Source organism: Schistocerca piceifrons, chromosome 4, assembly GCF_021461385.2.
Source record: "Schistocerca piceifrons isolate TAMUIC-IGC-003096 chromosome 4, iqSchPice1.1, whole genome shotgun sequence".
NCBI classification, from domain to species: Eukaryota; Metazoa; Arthropoda; class Insecta; order Orthoptera; family Acrididae; genus Schistocerca; species Schistocerca piceifrons.
The window spans coordinates 543931827-543947892 of record NC_060141.1 but is presented as its reverse complement, the minus strand read 5'-3'; the positions used below and the strand labels follow the sequence as shown (position 1 = coordinate 543947892).

At 42.2% G+C, this 16066-nt stretch overlaps 1 pseudogene; it reads right to left on the bottom strand.

The window, feature by feature from the left end:
* Positions 1 to 553: 553 nt before the first annotated feature.
* Positions 554 to 671, bottom strand: LOC124797051 (annotated as a pseudogene).
* Positions 672 to 16066: the final 15395 nt, after the last annotated feature.

The window sequence follows — 16066 nt, the reverse complement described above, 5'->3', positions numbered from 1 at the left end:
AGTTAAGTCCCATAGTGCTCAGAGCCATTTGAACCTTTTTTTTTGTATTGCCATTGGTGCCTTTTATAACATACATTTAATGACATTTTCGTGTAAGTTCTATAACAAGTGATATATTTTTTAATTATTTTTTTATCTTCTTATAACTAGCAGGTAAGTTCTATAACAAGTGATATATTTTTTAATTATTTTTTATCCTCTTGTAACTAGCAGATATATGTAGCAGTCAGATTATAAATGTAGTAATAACTGGTATATATCACTGTATTCTCTATGCATATGTAAGCTTTACGTAAACGTGACATGTCCAATATCGTTGTAAGAAATGATCCACGGACAAATGAAGAATAAAACTAAACTAAACTCTTCCATAACAGGCCATGAAGGCTCAAAGGTACCGACTGGCCGCCGTGTCATCCTCAGACCATAGACATCACTGGATGTGGATATGAAGGGGCACGTGGTCAGCACACCGCTCTCCCGGCCGTACGTCAGTTTCCGAGACCGGAGCCACTACTTCTCAATCAAGTAGCTCCACAATTTGCACCCCGCTTGCCAACAGCGCCTGGCAGACCGGATGGTCACCCATCCAAGTGCTAGCCCAGCCCGACAGCGCTTAACTTCGGTGATCTGACGGAAACCGTTGTTACCACTGCGGCTAGACCGTTGGCAGTGAAGAATAAAGAATAAACAAATAAAACTTAAACAAACAGGTTGTAACAACTAGAATTAATGTTCGTTAAGTTTTACCACTGAACAGAGGTTTCCCTGATATCCATGAATTTTGAAGTTTATGTAAGTATCTTACAACGGATTGTGAAATGAATTGTACGTACTTACACAGTAACAATTTAAAATTTAACTATCCAGCTGCGTTTTATTTAGAAATAGTAGATGAAATATCACCTCCGAATAGCATTTTGGATTGCATGTACTGTATCCATATTTTTCAGAGCCTGTCACCAGAAGTAAAGGAGCCGTATTGTTCAATGACCAAACAATTCGAGCTTGATTTGTGCTCTTTCGTTAATTGTTCTCTTAAAAGGCAAAAAACCTGTCCTCGTCAGTACCTAAGACCGAGTATGTTAATTCCGACATTTTTTTCAGGTGAGGAATTTTAGTAAACTTTCAGGGCCAGGAGTCACTGAAAAATGACGGCACACAACGAAAACGCCTTGGCCTGAGACAGAATTATTTTCTGGTTTGGCATGGGTATGGTTAATGGTATTTCTTAGTCTTTTCAGATCACCAATAATTGTTTATGAAAGTTATTAATAATACTTATGAGCTCAATACATAATCCCATTGCTGTTGGAATGTGCCTGCCTAACGCGACAAAATCACACGCACGAAATCTTTGAATTATTCACATTCTTCACAGCCACTTAGCTCGAGAGTTGTTCCTTTGTAGAGCTTCCTCTATCGAGAGGGTTGACACCTCGAAAATATGGTTTTCGAAGGATTCAATAGCTCCTTGCGGTGTTGCAAATCTCTGTTCACACCCTTTTGGTTTTATATAAGCGTGCAAAAAAGTCGGTAGGCGATAATTGAGGTGAATCGCTGCAAAGAGACACTAATCCGATGTTTTTCTCCATCAAATAATAAACTGTGTAACACGCTATGCGACGGATGGCACTGTCAAGATGAAGAATGATAAGACGTCTTCCACTGATTTCCTGAGTTCATTGATGACTTGTGGCAACTAATTGTTGTCAGTCAGCATTCCATTCCTACATCTACACACATATCCTTCGAGCCATGCAGGGGCTACCCTGCACCACTGCTAGTCAGTCTCTGTTATTTTCAATTCACAAATGGAGTGAGGGAAAAATGACTATCTCTAAGCCTCAGTAAGAGTCCTAATTTTTCTTATCCTGTCTTCGCAGTCCTTAAGCGAAATGAACGTTGGCGGCGGTAGAATCGTTCTGCAGTCAGCCGCAAATATTGATTTTTCAAATTTTCTTAGTGAGAATGACGTCGCCTTTCCTCTGAGGATTCTCACTGAATTTCACGAAGCATATCCGTAATACTCGCGCGTAGATCTAACCTACGGGTAGCAAATCTAGCAGCACGCAACGAACTGCTTCGTCGTCTTCCTTTAATCCGACTTGGAGGGGATCCCAAATACTCGAACCGTACTCAAGAGTGGATCGGACTAACCTTCTAACGCGGTATCCTTTATAGATGCGCTACACTTTCCTAGAATTCTCCGAACAAATCGATGTCCTCCATTCGGTTTCCCTACCACCGCCATTACGTGCTCGTTCCGTCTCATGTCACTTTACAGCGTTACGCCTACATATTTAATAGACGAAACTGTGTCAAGCAAGATACTAGCAACCACTGCATTACAGGATTGTTTTCCCCACTCATCTGCATTAACTTACGTTTATCTATATTTAGAGCAAGCTACCACTCATCACATCAAATAGAAATTCTGTCCATCCTGTACCCCCATACAATCACTTGCCCGCGAAAGGCAAAGGTCCCGAGTTCGAGTCTCGGTCGGGCACACAGTTGTAATCTGCCAGGAAGTTTCATATCAGCGCACACTCCGCTGCAGAGTAAAAATCTCATTCTGGAAACATCCCCCAGGCTGTGGCTAAGCCATGTCTCCGCAATATCCTTTCTTTCAGGAGTGCTAGTTCTGCAAGTTTCGCAGGAGAGCTTCTGTAAAGTTTGGAAGGTAGGAGACGAGTTACTGGCAGAACTAAAGCTGTGAGTACCGGCCGTGAGTCGTGCTTCGGTAGCTCAGTTGGTAGAGCACTTGCCGGCGAAAGGCAAAGGTCCCGAGTTCGAGTCTCGGTCGGGCACACAGTTTTAATCTGCCAGGAAGTTTCATATCAGCCCACACTCCGCTGCAGAGTGAAAATCTCATTCTGGAAGCTTCAAATAGTTCAACCATCTTGGTATCTTCACGTAATCTCATTGTCCCGGTGCAGAAGTAGCACGCCAAGTACTGAGTCAGTTATTTTTGATGGGAGGCTTTAAGGAAGTACAATGAAACTGGCTAAGGTTTTTGTCTCACGTAAATAATGAAGTCGGTAGTTTATAGGGATGACAGCTACTTTTATTATAAACATATTCAGTCACACAAGATAGCAAACTGACCTCTACAATGTTGCGTAATGATGAGTACGCCTATCAAGTTCTGAAGATAAAACATCATTAGTCTCATTACATAAAATTCAGTCTTTTTCCACTTTCATACTAAACAGTACATATTATTATCAAGTCACAAGACAAATTAAACATTTCTAAACTCATAATATAATCTGCTTTCCTCGTAGATGTCCGAGATTAACCGCACATGTCCTAAAACCATGCCATCATACTTGGCACTGCCTGGTTGGCGCGAATGACTTCGCTGTGCGGTCATTCTTTACAGTAATGATGGCACAAAAATGATTCGCGTCTCCTTAGAATATAAACTGTTTATCTAAAATTAATGTAACACATCATAACAGTGCGGTATTGAGAGGGTCTCCCATGCAATTTTGGTGTATATGTATACACCAAAATTTTACGGTCGCAGGTTCGAATCCTGCCTCGGGCATGGATGTGTGTGATGTCCTTAGGTTAGTTAGGTTTAATTAGCTCTAAGTTCTAGGCGACTGATGACTCAGAAGTTAAGTCGCATAGTGCTCAGAGCCATTTTTTTTGTAGATTAATGTAGTTACCATTGATACACTTTACGACAGAAAACAACGCACCATAAATGAATTATCCGAATTGGATGCAAACCGTTAGATGTGATGTACATGTACAGACAAACAAAAGATTACAGTTTCAGAAAAACTGGATGATTTATTCAAGAGAAAGAGCTTCACAAACTGAGCAAGTCAATAACGCATTGGTTCACCTCTGGCCTTTATGCAAGCAGTTATTCGGCTTGGCAGTGATTGACGGAGTTGTTGGATGTCCTCCTGGGGGACATCGTGCCAAATTGTGTGCAACTGGGGCGTTAGCTTGTCAAAATCCCGAGCTGGTTGAGGGGTCCCGGTCCTTAATGTTCCAGATGGTCTCAAATGGGGAGAGATCCGGTGGTCTTGCTGGCCAAGACAGAGTCTGGCAAGCACGAAGGGTGCCGCGAATAATAAGCAAAGCGGTCATCATGATACGAAAAGAAATTGTACCACATGGATGGTTCAAACAGCTCTAAGGGCTATGGGACTTAACTTCTGAGGTCATCAGTCCCCTAGAACTTAGGATTACTTAAACCTAACTAACCTAAGGACTTCACACACATCCATGCCCGAGGCAGCATTCGAACCCGCGACCGTAGCAGCAGCGCGGTTTCAGACTGAAGCGCCTAGAGCCGCTCGGCCACACCGGCCGCCACAGAGGGTCACTACTGGGTGTCGGGCCGTATGACGGGCGACAGTCAGGTTGGTGTCCCAACGCTGTTGGGGGCGCCTCCAGACGCGTCTTCGGCCTGGAATCTAATTGACTGGAGCAGAATTATCTTTAGTGATGAGTCATGCTTCGAACTGAGTTCCGATGACGAGATAAGACGTGCTGGAGACAGTTTGGACAGTTTGTCTGCACATGTACGTCACATCTACCGATTTCTATACGACTCAGGTAATTTCTTCATGGTGCGTGTGTTTTGGAGTGTAAATAAAAATAAACGATTTGCCGCCCAGACAAGAAGATAATCACTTCTTGCTTTCAGTATAGCAGACAATCAAAACGCAAGTACTTTCTGTCGGCACAATTTTCCACGAATGCCGAGTCACGCCAGCAGCTTTTGTTGACGTTGCCTCATCCCAACTCGTTACGTCATACGTCTGTTATGATAGCCTCGCTCAGATGAGGTGTAATCTGTTGGAATAAAGTAGTGGCTCCAAGGCGCACAAACGCTACTCAGTGTGATGCTGCGCTTTACCGTGGTGCTCGGTGGATCTTCCCTTAGTGCTTATCGCGCAGCGCACAACGGAGCTTCAAAATTGTCTCGATGTAGCGGACAGCATTTATGATCAGCCCAGATTCAAGAAAATAAATCAGAATGGGACCATTTGCATCCCACAAATGCTGTCTGTAACTTGCGCAGCAGATCACGTAGGCCTTTTTTCGCAGGATCACAGTGATGGAACTACCTTCCACACCCCATCACAATATTCATCAAGAAACTGTCTCTTTCTCTTATGGTGGCAATCGGCAACCGTTATGTTCAAATGACTGAAATGGCTCTAAGCACTATGGGACTTAACATCTGAGGTCATCAGTCCCCTAGACTTGGAACTACGTAAACCTAACTAACCTAAGGACATCATTCATAACCATTCCCGAGGCAGGATTCAACCTGCGACCAAACCAGCAACGCGGTTCCGGACTGAAGCGCCTAGAACCGCTCGATATGTTCCGAGGGGCCAAACGTTACGTCCTCGTTGCTAATGATAATCGGGGGGAAGGTGGCTAAAGGGATCTGTGACCGTAGGAATCTGGAGAGGCAAGCGAAAGATTAGTTGACGCAAGCGCACTTTGAATAAATATATTTTAGTCAACTTGTTGCTGAAGAACTGCTACAGTGTTGACAACTTTTGGCAGCCAGGATAGCTACAACCAAAGGCCCGACATGGGCGTGCGTCTCTGTACAATGAATGTTTACTTGCAGAGCGAGCGATCAACAGCTCGGTGTAGCGTTCGGCAGCAACTAGCAACAGGAAACAAGTCTCGAACTAGACGACTAGTGCCCGGGTGCCCGCCGCTTATAACACCGTCCGGGCGGTCATCAGTGGCCGGCGGCCTGAAGGGTCTCCGGTGGCCAGGTTATCCTATTGGTGGCGATGTTAAAAGCGCCGTTTGCGACAGCCGCAGGAATCTTAATCGAGGTGCCGGCTCCGTCAGTATCGATAAGCTACCATACTACACTTTTATTTCTAAATCTCTGAAGAAGGCTCTGGGTGGTGGCTTGTCGCTGGACTTTGGTGTCAATGCCTGTAAATACGGGACTGAAAGGACACAAAATTTTCAATAACCCAAACTTCGAATCATTTCTGCATTGCACTATATTCTGTTGCAAAATTTGTTGCGGTTTCATTCCCATAGTCATGTCTGTCTGCTCTAATCAGCGTGTCAGCTCTTTCCTTGTTACACGCGGTGGCGGCAGTTCGAGTGCAAACGCTACAGGGCCCACCTTGGATGTCCGTGGTCCACTCTTTGACGTGTTTCACCTATCTCCTAACACTGCCGGCGCCCATGCACACATCTCCATATGCACGATGAAGTCTGATATGAGTTCATCAGTCGAAACGAACATCGATGTCGGCCATTCTGTAAATGATTATGCGACAGAAGATACTGACGCCACGATGTATCAATTCGTAGTGTAAACTCCGTAGATTATGAAAATACAGACATTTTTATTACACTGATGTAATTGATGTCTTTCAGAGTATTGTTTCTGAATAAAGATATTTTCACAAATGTTCAAATGTGTGTGTGTCTTAAATCTTATTGGACTTAACTGCTAAGGTCATCAGTCCCTAAGCTTATACACTATTTAACCTAAATTATCCTAAGGACAAACACACACACCCATGCCCGAGGGAGACTCGAACCTCCGCCGGGACCAGCCGCACAGTCCATGACTGCAGCGTCTTAAACCGCTCCGCTAATCCAGCGCCCTAGACCGCTCGGCTAATCCCGCGCGGCTTTACAAATGTTAATGTATGATTAGTAGATAGCTTATGAGTCCCCCTCCATATTATTCATAGCAACAAATGCTCAACATTTTGTCCTTACTTCTTGGTTTGGTATTCAGTTCGAAGACTGGTGCGATGCAACGCTCGAGCTGGTCTATGTTGTGCAAGCCTCTTCATCTCTGCATAGCTACTGCAACCTACATCCATCTAACCCTCTTACTGTAGTCAATCCATTATCTCCCAGTGTAATTCACTGCCCCACCCCCCTCTCCTCCCACTTCCCTCTATCGGGGGCGTCCGCAGAAATTTATCTAAAAGGGGACAGATTTCAAAAAGTGCCCTTTCTTTCTCATATAGCTTTGTTGACTTTGAGAACCTGTCGTGCCCCAAGAAATAAATTTGATCGGATGTACACAAAGTTACTGAACCTTATACGCTTGAAGCTTATTCATAATTTTTTTTTTGTACTTGATTACGGTTATACTGTAAAAAGAAGATTAAATCATTCGTAAATCCAAAGTACATCTTTTTATGTTAGTAGATTGAATGTGAATGGAGGAAAAGCATAAAATTTGTCGGTAGTACCAACTCCTAACACCCTAGAACTGAACAAAAATGGTGTACCCATGGCAACTAGACTGCGAAACTCGTAAACTCCATGGCTGCAGGTCGCAATGGTTTGCGCCTCATATGCTAGTTTAAGAAGAACGCAACACTTTTTCGATTTTGATACTTAACATTTTTTCCTTTCTTATAGCATAGAAAATGGTAACAATTCTGCATTTGAGATCACAGATGAAGCATAGGCGAACAAGCCTATAGTACAGCGCGACTGTTTGCTCCATACTCTTTTACAAACGCTCTACCTTGTAAAACTGAGTGCATTCACTTTGTCCAAGACAAACACTGAGCCCGCCGCGGTGGCCGTGCGGTTCTAGGCGCTGCAGTCCGGAACCGCGGGACTGCTACGGCCGCAGGTTCGAATCCTGCCTCGGGCATGGATGTGTGTGATGTCCTTAGGTTAGTTAGGTTTAAGTAGTTCTAAGTTCTAGGGGACTGATGACCTAAGATGTTAAGTCCCATAGTGCTCAGAGCCATTTGAACCATTTGAACAAATACTGACTGTCGAGATTAAGCTGAGCAGTGGAAGGGGTTGTCTTGTGGCAACTGGATAGACGTGTCGGGCAGGTATACCGCAACAATAACGTACCAGGTATTGGAAATGTCCCACTTTTATAAATCGTTGAGTTCTGTAGAAGGAAACGTCAGAGAAAAGATCGGGTGCTCTGTTTAGGTGCCGTTCTGGAAAGGTTCACATTCGTCGAGATTGCAAAACATGCTGAGACCGACACCACAACAAGAAAACGGTATTATTTCTCGTTAACAGCCTGACAACCAAACAGTGTTAAATAAGCAATAGTGTTTCCCTGTGCACTCGGCAACGGTAAATCTGCTGTTTAATAGAATCACAGACAATCATTTCTAGAAATGCACGAGAATTCTGTAATGAATAAAAAGTTTACCCCAGATTCCAGGAGTGGGCAAGCACACACACCCCCCCCCCCACTCACCCCCCCCCCCCCCACTCACCCCCCCCCCCCAAATCCTATCAATCGATCCCTTACTTTAGTCAATTTGTTCCTTAATTTCTTTTCTCCCAGTTCTGTTCAGTACCTTCTCTCTATTCATCAGATCTAATCACTTAATCTATGCCGGCCGGAGTGGCCGTGCGGTTCTAGGCGCTACAGTCTGGAACCGAGCGCCCGCTACGGTCGCAGGTTCGAATCCTGCCTCGGGCATGGATGTGTGTGATGTCCTTAGGTTAGTTAGGTTTAATTAGTTCTAAGTTCTAGGCGACTGTTGACCTCAGAAGTTAAGTCGCATAGTGCTCAGGGCCATTTGAACCATTTGAACTTAATCTATAACGTCCTGCCGTAGCACCACATTTCAAATGCTATTTTTACTTGACCGAACTGTTTATCTTCCATAGTTCGTTTCGAAGAAAATGACACTGCAGACAGATAACTTAAAAAAGGCATTGCTAATACTTTAGTGTTAACAACTTTTCTTTTCCAGAAACGCTTTTCTTACTACTGCTAGCCACGTGGTCTGACGTGTCCTGTCACGGTTCGCTCGGCTCCCCCCGTCGGAGGTTCGAGTCCTCCCTCGGGCATGGGTGTGTGAGTGTTGTCCTTAGCCTACGTTAATTGATGTTTGATTAAGTAGTGTGTAAGCTTAGGGACCGATTACCTCAGCAGTTTGGTCCCATAAGGTCTTACCACAAATTTCCAAAATTACTATTGCTAGTCTGCGTTTTATATCTTTCTATTAGGTTGGTGCATAAGTTCGTACCGTTTTTGTTTTGCATATTCGTATTCCGGTTGCTACGTGTTTATTTTTCGATTTTCATTTTTTATTTTTAGTTCACTGTTGCTATTTGAGTTTACATTTTGTGATTGTGTCATTTAGAGGTACTGAGTGGAACTGTGGACGTTAGAAAATGAAGTGCGAAGTGGAGAGATCGGAACATTTTCCACGTATTCGTCTGTTTGAGTTCAGTAGAGGGAAGACAGCACTGGAGACAGTTCGAAACATTTGCGACGTTTTCTCATTTAAGGAGAACCGTTTTGATATTAATGACTCTCCACGTTCAGGATAACCTTCGGGGTTTGATGAAGATCGTTTAAACGCATTAATCCACAGTGATCCACGTCAGTACACTCGAGAACTGCCAAATATGTTGAACTGTGATCATGTAAATGGTTCAAATGGCTCTGAGCACTATGGGACTTAACATCTATGGTCATCAGTCCCCTAGAACTTACAACTACTTAAACCTAACTAACCTAAGGACAGCACACAACACCCAGTCATCACCAGGCAGAGAAAATCCCTGACCCCGCCGGGAATCGAACCCGAGAACCCGGGCGTGGGAAGCGAGAACGCTACCGCGCGACCACGAGCTGCGGACTGTGATCATGTAATGCGGAAGGTTGATAAATCGGGTGTATTGGTTCCGCGGGCTCTAAATTAAAATAACAAAAATCAGCGGGTGGCCGTATGTGCATCTCATCTTGCTCGCCATCGATTGGCTTCTGAACAACACTAACCATTCCTATTCTGTATCGTTACCGGTGACGAGGTATGGTGTCTTTACGCTAACTTCAGAAAAATAAATGAATGGTTGATCCTAAACAAGGAAGCAACTCCTCGTAAAAAGACCTCGCGCATCCACGAAAGATAATGTTCTGCGTCTGATGGAACAACGATTGTATGGTGTACTACGAATTGCTTTCCCGAGGTGTAACCATCTCTGCTGACATTTAGTGGTAACAACTGAGACGTCTTGCAGACGCAATCCAACAACAACGACCAGGAAGGCTTCGTGAAGTCTTCCTACTCCAAGATAACGCCCGTCGGCGTTGTGTCAGACTGACAAGAAACGCCATACAGGATTTGGGCTGGGAGGTCATTCCGCACCCACTTTATTCACCTGATCTTGTGCGCTCATATTTTCACCTTTTCTGCTCTCTATCGAATAACCTTGAAGGAACTTCCTTTCCGGATGTAAATCGCTCCGAGCATGGCCCGACCGGCTCTTCGCCTCAAAACCACATAGTTCCTACGGTTCCGGAACCGAAAAATTACCCCGGCGTTGGCAGTCTGTCATAAATAGTGAAAGAGATTATATTTTTGATGATTAAAGTCTCTGTTATGCTTATATGTAGTGTTTATTAAACTTACTGGAAAACGCTACGAGCTCATGCACTAACCTAATACTTCTAACATCGTCAGATATTTTACTCCCCGAGTAGCAAAACTCATCTACTGCTTTCAGTATCTCGTTTCCTAATTTAATTCCCTCATTATCACGTTATTTAATTAGACTGTATTTCTTAGTTTTGTTGATATTAGTCTTATAACCTCTTTCCATTCCGTTCAAATGCTCTCCCAAAGTGTCTTGTCGTCTGTGACAGAACTAATTTGTCGATTTTGTGATACTGCAGCTGCTATTCTCTTTATTTCATGTACGATTCTACAGCTTCGGCCTTCGGCTATTTTCAAGTATCTAAAACGGAAGCGTTATACAATCGATACGTTAGTGACACTTGTGATTTTGTCATAGGAACAAGTCATTTCTGTGGATACACTAGGAGCATTATAACTTACTTTATGGATGATTCTTTAGTAGTGAATTATGCCATGTACGTCCTTGCTCCTATAACTGCATATTATCCTCATAAAATAAATTAGAGTGGTTTTACGCTATTTTAGGAGCACGTAACTTTCGAGAAGTTGTTGCAAGGTCCATTTATAAGGCCCATGTTTTACCTTAGTTAACATTAGGACGATTATAATTATTTTACAGAAATTCGTAACTGCAGCCTGGTTTCTGCACGAATTGTCATTAACCTTTTCCTTCCTGTATTTTATTTGAGATACCTTCAGATTATGCCGGCCGCGGTGGCCGTGCGGTTCTAGGCGCTCCATTCCGGGGCTGCGCTGCTGCTACGGTCGTAGGTTCGAATCCTGCCTCGGGCACGGGTATGTGTGATGTCCTTAGGTTAGTTAGGTTTAAGTAGTTCTAAGTTCTAGGGGACTGATGACCACAGCAGTTGAGTCCCATAGTGCTCAGAGCCATTTTGAACCTTCAGATTATAAAAGATTGTATTCCTGTGAACACCGTCAAAATATTTCCCTAAATCTGGAAATGCTATAACCGTATGTTTGTCTTACTTTAACCTATATTTTAAGAAAAGTGGTAGGGTCAGTTCAGCCTCGTGTGTTCCTGATTTCTACAGAACTTTAACAGATCTTCCCCGCCGTCAGTTTCTACTAGTTTTCCATTCTCCGATAAATAATTCGTATCAGTATGACTTATTAAACTGATAATTTGGGAATATTCACACCTGTCAGTATGTGTCTTTTTCGGAATTAGAATTATTGCATTCTTCTCAAAATCTGAGGGAATTTGTTCTGTATCTTGGTTCAAATGGCTCTGAGCACTATAGGACTTAACATCTGAGGTCATCAGTCCCCTAGAACTTAAAACTACTTAAACTTGACTAACCTAAGGACATCACACACATCCATGCCCGAGGCAGGATTCGAGCCTGTGACCATAGCAGTCACACGGTTCCGGACTCTGTATCTTGCAAACCTGGTGGAATAGCTGCTCTCCCGAGGACTCAATAATTTTAAGGGCATATCACTTGTCTCATCTTCATTTACTTCCTCTTTCTTTTTTATAATATTCTCGTCATTTCTTTCCACATTTCAATTTTTCCTTCTTTTCTTAGTACTAGCGTACCAACTGAGCTATTAATATTCGTAAAGCTCCTTCTCCTTTCTCCAAAAGCCTCTGTAATTTTCTTGTAGGCGACGTCTATCTTTCCCCTAGTCATGCGTTCTTCTACAGCGTGGCATTTGTCTTATAGCCATAGTTGCTTACCCGTTTTGTACTCCTGCTTTTTTTTCAGTCTCAGTTTTAGTCTTCTCTGTCGAGCGCTTCATTTGATGGATTTTTATATTTTCTTTTCGTTAACTAAATTTTATACTTAAGGATTATTCCTTCGGTACTTGGAGAAACATAGGCATTACTAAATCTGGAATACACCGTATTATTGTGGAACATTAATACTGTTTATTTTAGATTTTAATAAATCGAATGATTTTTACTGTGCCTCGTCTTTTTACCTATTTGCTCCTATGATGCCTTCACTATTTCATCTCTCAGAGCTACCCTTTCAGCGTCTGTTATATTTCTTTTTCAATTCAATCATTGTCTAATGCACACTTTGAAATACTCGATAGTCTCTGGGTATTTCAATTTATCTAAATCTCATCTTCTTAATTTCTTACTTTTATGCAATCTATTGGGTATTAATCTGCAGTTCGTAATCATAGATATCATTTCCCAGGTCAACATTCCTTTTTTTCAAAACACACTAATTGTGCAAGGATGAATTGAAATTGTTTTTCAATCGATTTCTCACATTGCATACCGATTTTGCGCTAAACCAACTATTTGTGAAAAATTTTTACTTGAAAGAGACTTTTAATTGTCATGGGCAAACGGATATCATGGAAGCCCAGTTTCATACCTATATTTTACGAAACTAACCAAGAGTACGTGAGGATTAGGTTCTTACCTCACAAAATTATGTGCGTGGAAACGTATATACAAGGATGTATTGTAGATTCGTGATTATTATTTCACGTCGTTCGGTTCATTTTTTAAGATTTTTTCCGCCTTGACTCCCGCGAATATCTTTAGCTCAAGGATGGCACTTATTCCAAATAGTGTCATTATTTAAAAATATAAAAGTGCGAAAGTTTCGCACGGCACCCCTGGTCAATAATTTGTGATCAGAGTCCACGTCTGCTCCTGCAAATGTTGTATAGTTTAAAATCTCTATTTCGAAATCTCTGCCTTACCTCCCAGTATCTCCAGGTATCGTCCACGTGTACAACCTCTTTCATGACTCGTGAATTAACTGATTAGATTATGTTCAGTACAACAAATTTGCCGGGCGGTTTCATCTTTCAGCTGTATGTGGCATTTCTGTATGTATACATTTTGGAAGTTTTGCATGATTCCAAATGGTGTGAACCTTTTCATTACAGAAAAAAATTAATCAGCTTTAGACAAATGTTAAAAGAATAAATACGAGCATTGAGCACATATGTCCGCAACCAAAAAAAAAAAAAAACACATAAACACAACATAACAGTAATAAACTGCAGGAAAGCACCAGCATAGCTGTCCCAAATATACGAACTAAATCTTCCAAAATAGAAAGCGTCACAATACGGAAATATTGTAATGGGATCTGATAGGAGACATGGAAAACACAGATATAAACACCCAGTAACAGCGCTATCACTTCATATGCAAAATATTTACACATTCATACCTACTATGAAAGCAGTAGAAATTACAGAATAAGGAACGTTCCATCGTACAGTAGCGTGACTCCAGAAGCAAAACCTAACTAAAGACATGAAATAGTTATGAAACACACACGCACAGAAAGAGAGAGAGACAGACAGAGAGTGAGAGTGAGAAATAAAACCGCTGACCCTAGACATCATCATAAATACATGCAATAATGGGTAACAGTACAGAAAATAACACATAATGATATGACGGAGAAGTGTGTGTTATACATTTTGCGTTCTGTGCTGGCGAGGAGTTTTAGTGTAGGAAGTAGAAGATGCAGTTGCACCAGGTGAAAATCAAGCACACAAGTAGTGAAAGGCACACTGGAATCGATAATACATGTTTTAAGTCTAAAGGTGCCAGTGCCAGAACTGTTTTAATGTAAATATATACAGGGTGTTTATAAATGAATATCGGGGTTTTAACGCTTTATAATATTTATTACATTAAACTTAGAGCTATAAATGATGTGTCAAATGAAAGAGCAACTCAAACAGTTTTACCAAGAACCTTATAAATCTTCACTGGCATAGCGAAGTACGCGACTGGATAGGCCACAGGGGCCCAATGACAGGGCTTGCTTTGCATGGCCTCCACGTTCACCCGACCTAACGCCATGCGATTTTTTTCTTTGGGGCTTCATCAAGGATCGTGTGTACGTGCCTCCTCTACCAGCAGACCTCTCTGAATTAAGAAACCAGATTGAAGCAGCTGTTGCTACAATCACTGAAGACACACTTATCAACGTTTGGGAAGAACTCGGCTATAGACTTGATGTGTGCCGTGTGACAAATGGTGCTCACATTGAACATTTATAAGGTTCTTGGTAAAACTGTTTGAGTCGCTCCATCATTTGACATATCATCTATAATTGTAAGTTTAATATAATAAATATTGTAAAGCGTTAAAACCCCGATATTTATTTATAAACATCCTGTATTTTCAGCATACAAGGCAAAGAGCTGCATGTAATATCAATATGTATACAGTCTGTCATCAACAAAATAAGTGAATGAATTGCTGGTGTGTGATGTAGTAGATAATAGTGGCCCACGGCCAGTCACTCATCTTTCAGGAAGCCTTGTATTTGTCTATACGTGTTGTTTCTTTGTACAGCTTGCGTAATTTAGGTGAAGTGTCAAGTGCGAAATGGACCAACGTAAAACGTGGAATTATGCTTCAAGCTTTGGAAAATTGAAGGGGAATGTCAAGGCATGCTGGCATGCTGCACCAAGTGTATGAAAACAAGCTAGAAAATTTGTCAAAGCCTGCTGTAACTACTAAAGAGAGATTTTTGGGATCTCCAATATATGAGACAGAACTAAAGGTTACGTATCGACACAGCTCTTCATTCGAAGACTCAACGGTAATGTCTGTTAGACAGTCTTATCTGTACGCGCAGCTACCACCTTCTGTTGCTGTTTACCATTCATTCATCGTGACGTGCGTAGTAGTGAGGATTAAAGTAAACCGTAGACCGTCAGTACGACTACCGTATCGCAAGAGTAGTCGAACGCATTACTGAATGGAGAGATCAAGGAACTTAAACTTCGGGAGATTTAGACAAGGCAATGCATGGAGGATGATAAAATTCGTGTGTAGCAGGACAAAGAAGATTATTCTTCACCTGGCAAAGAAATTCAGTGTGTTTTTAGGATAAAATTTATTTTGCGACAGATTGTCCTTTTACGTGAATCCACTTTGTGCAAAGGATTTCCAGTGAGTACAATTCATCCTAAAGCGCAATTCTGGCAGAGCTACAAAATACGTATGTGTGGCTACCATAACCTCGTCACTGGACTCTACGTGCAAGCCTCAGAATCTGAAGGGTTCTTCGCGTATCTCACTGCATATGAGTCCGCAAGGGCCGCGGAGAGGAGGCCAGTTGGAGCAATGGCTCCCTCCTGGAATGTGTTTTACAGATTTTGAATCCATTACAGAATTCTTCCGTATCTCTTGCAATAATTTTCTGCGCATGGCTAGGTGCAACGGAAAAATTACTGCTTTGGATTTAGCCACCACTATAAAACTTGCAGAATTTTACACTGGCGAATATTTTTTCTAGATCAACAAATCTTCTTAAATATTGTTTCCATTATCAAGCGCAACGTCAGACTGTCTCTCTGGAACTTTTATCTTTCCTAAACCATACTGATCGTCATCTAATAAATCAGAAATTTTCTTGATGAAAGATATTCGAAATTCTCAGGAAAATAGGTGTAAGCTGTAGGAAAAGACGCGTAATACAGAATACTGACTGACAAACACGGCGTTGTCAGTGTACTCATTTTGCAAATTTTCTGTTAGAAACGGAAACAACCGGCCGGGGTGGTCGAGCGGTTCTAGGCACTAAAGTCTGGAACCGAGCGACCGCTACGGTAGCAGGTTCGAATCCTGCCTCGGGCATGATATGTGTGGTGTCCTTAGGTTAGTTAGGTTTAAGTAGTTCTAAGTTCTGGGGGACTGGTGACCTTAG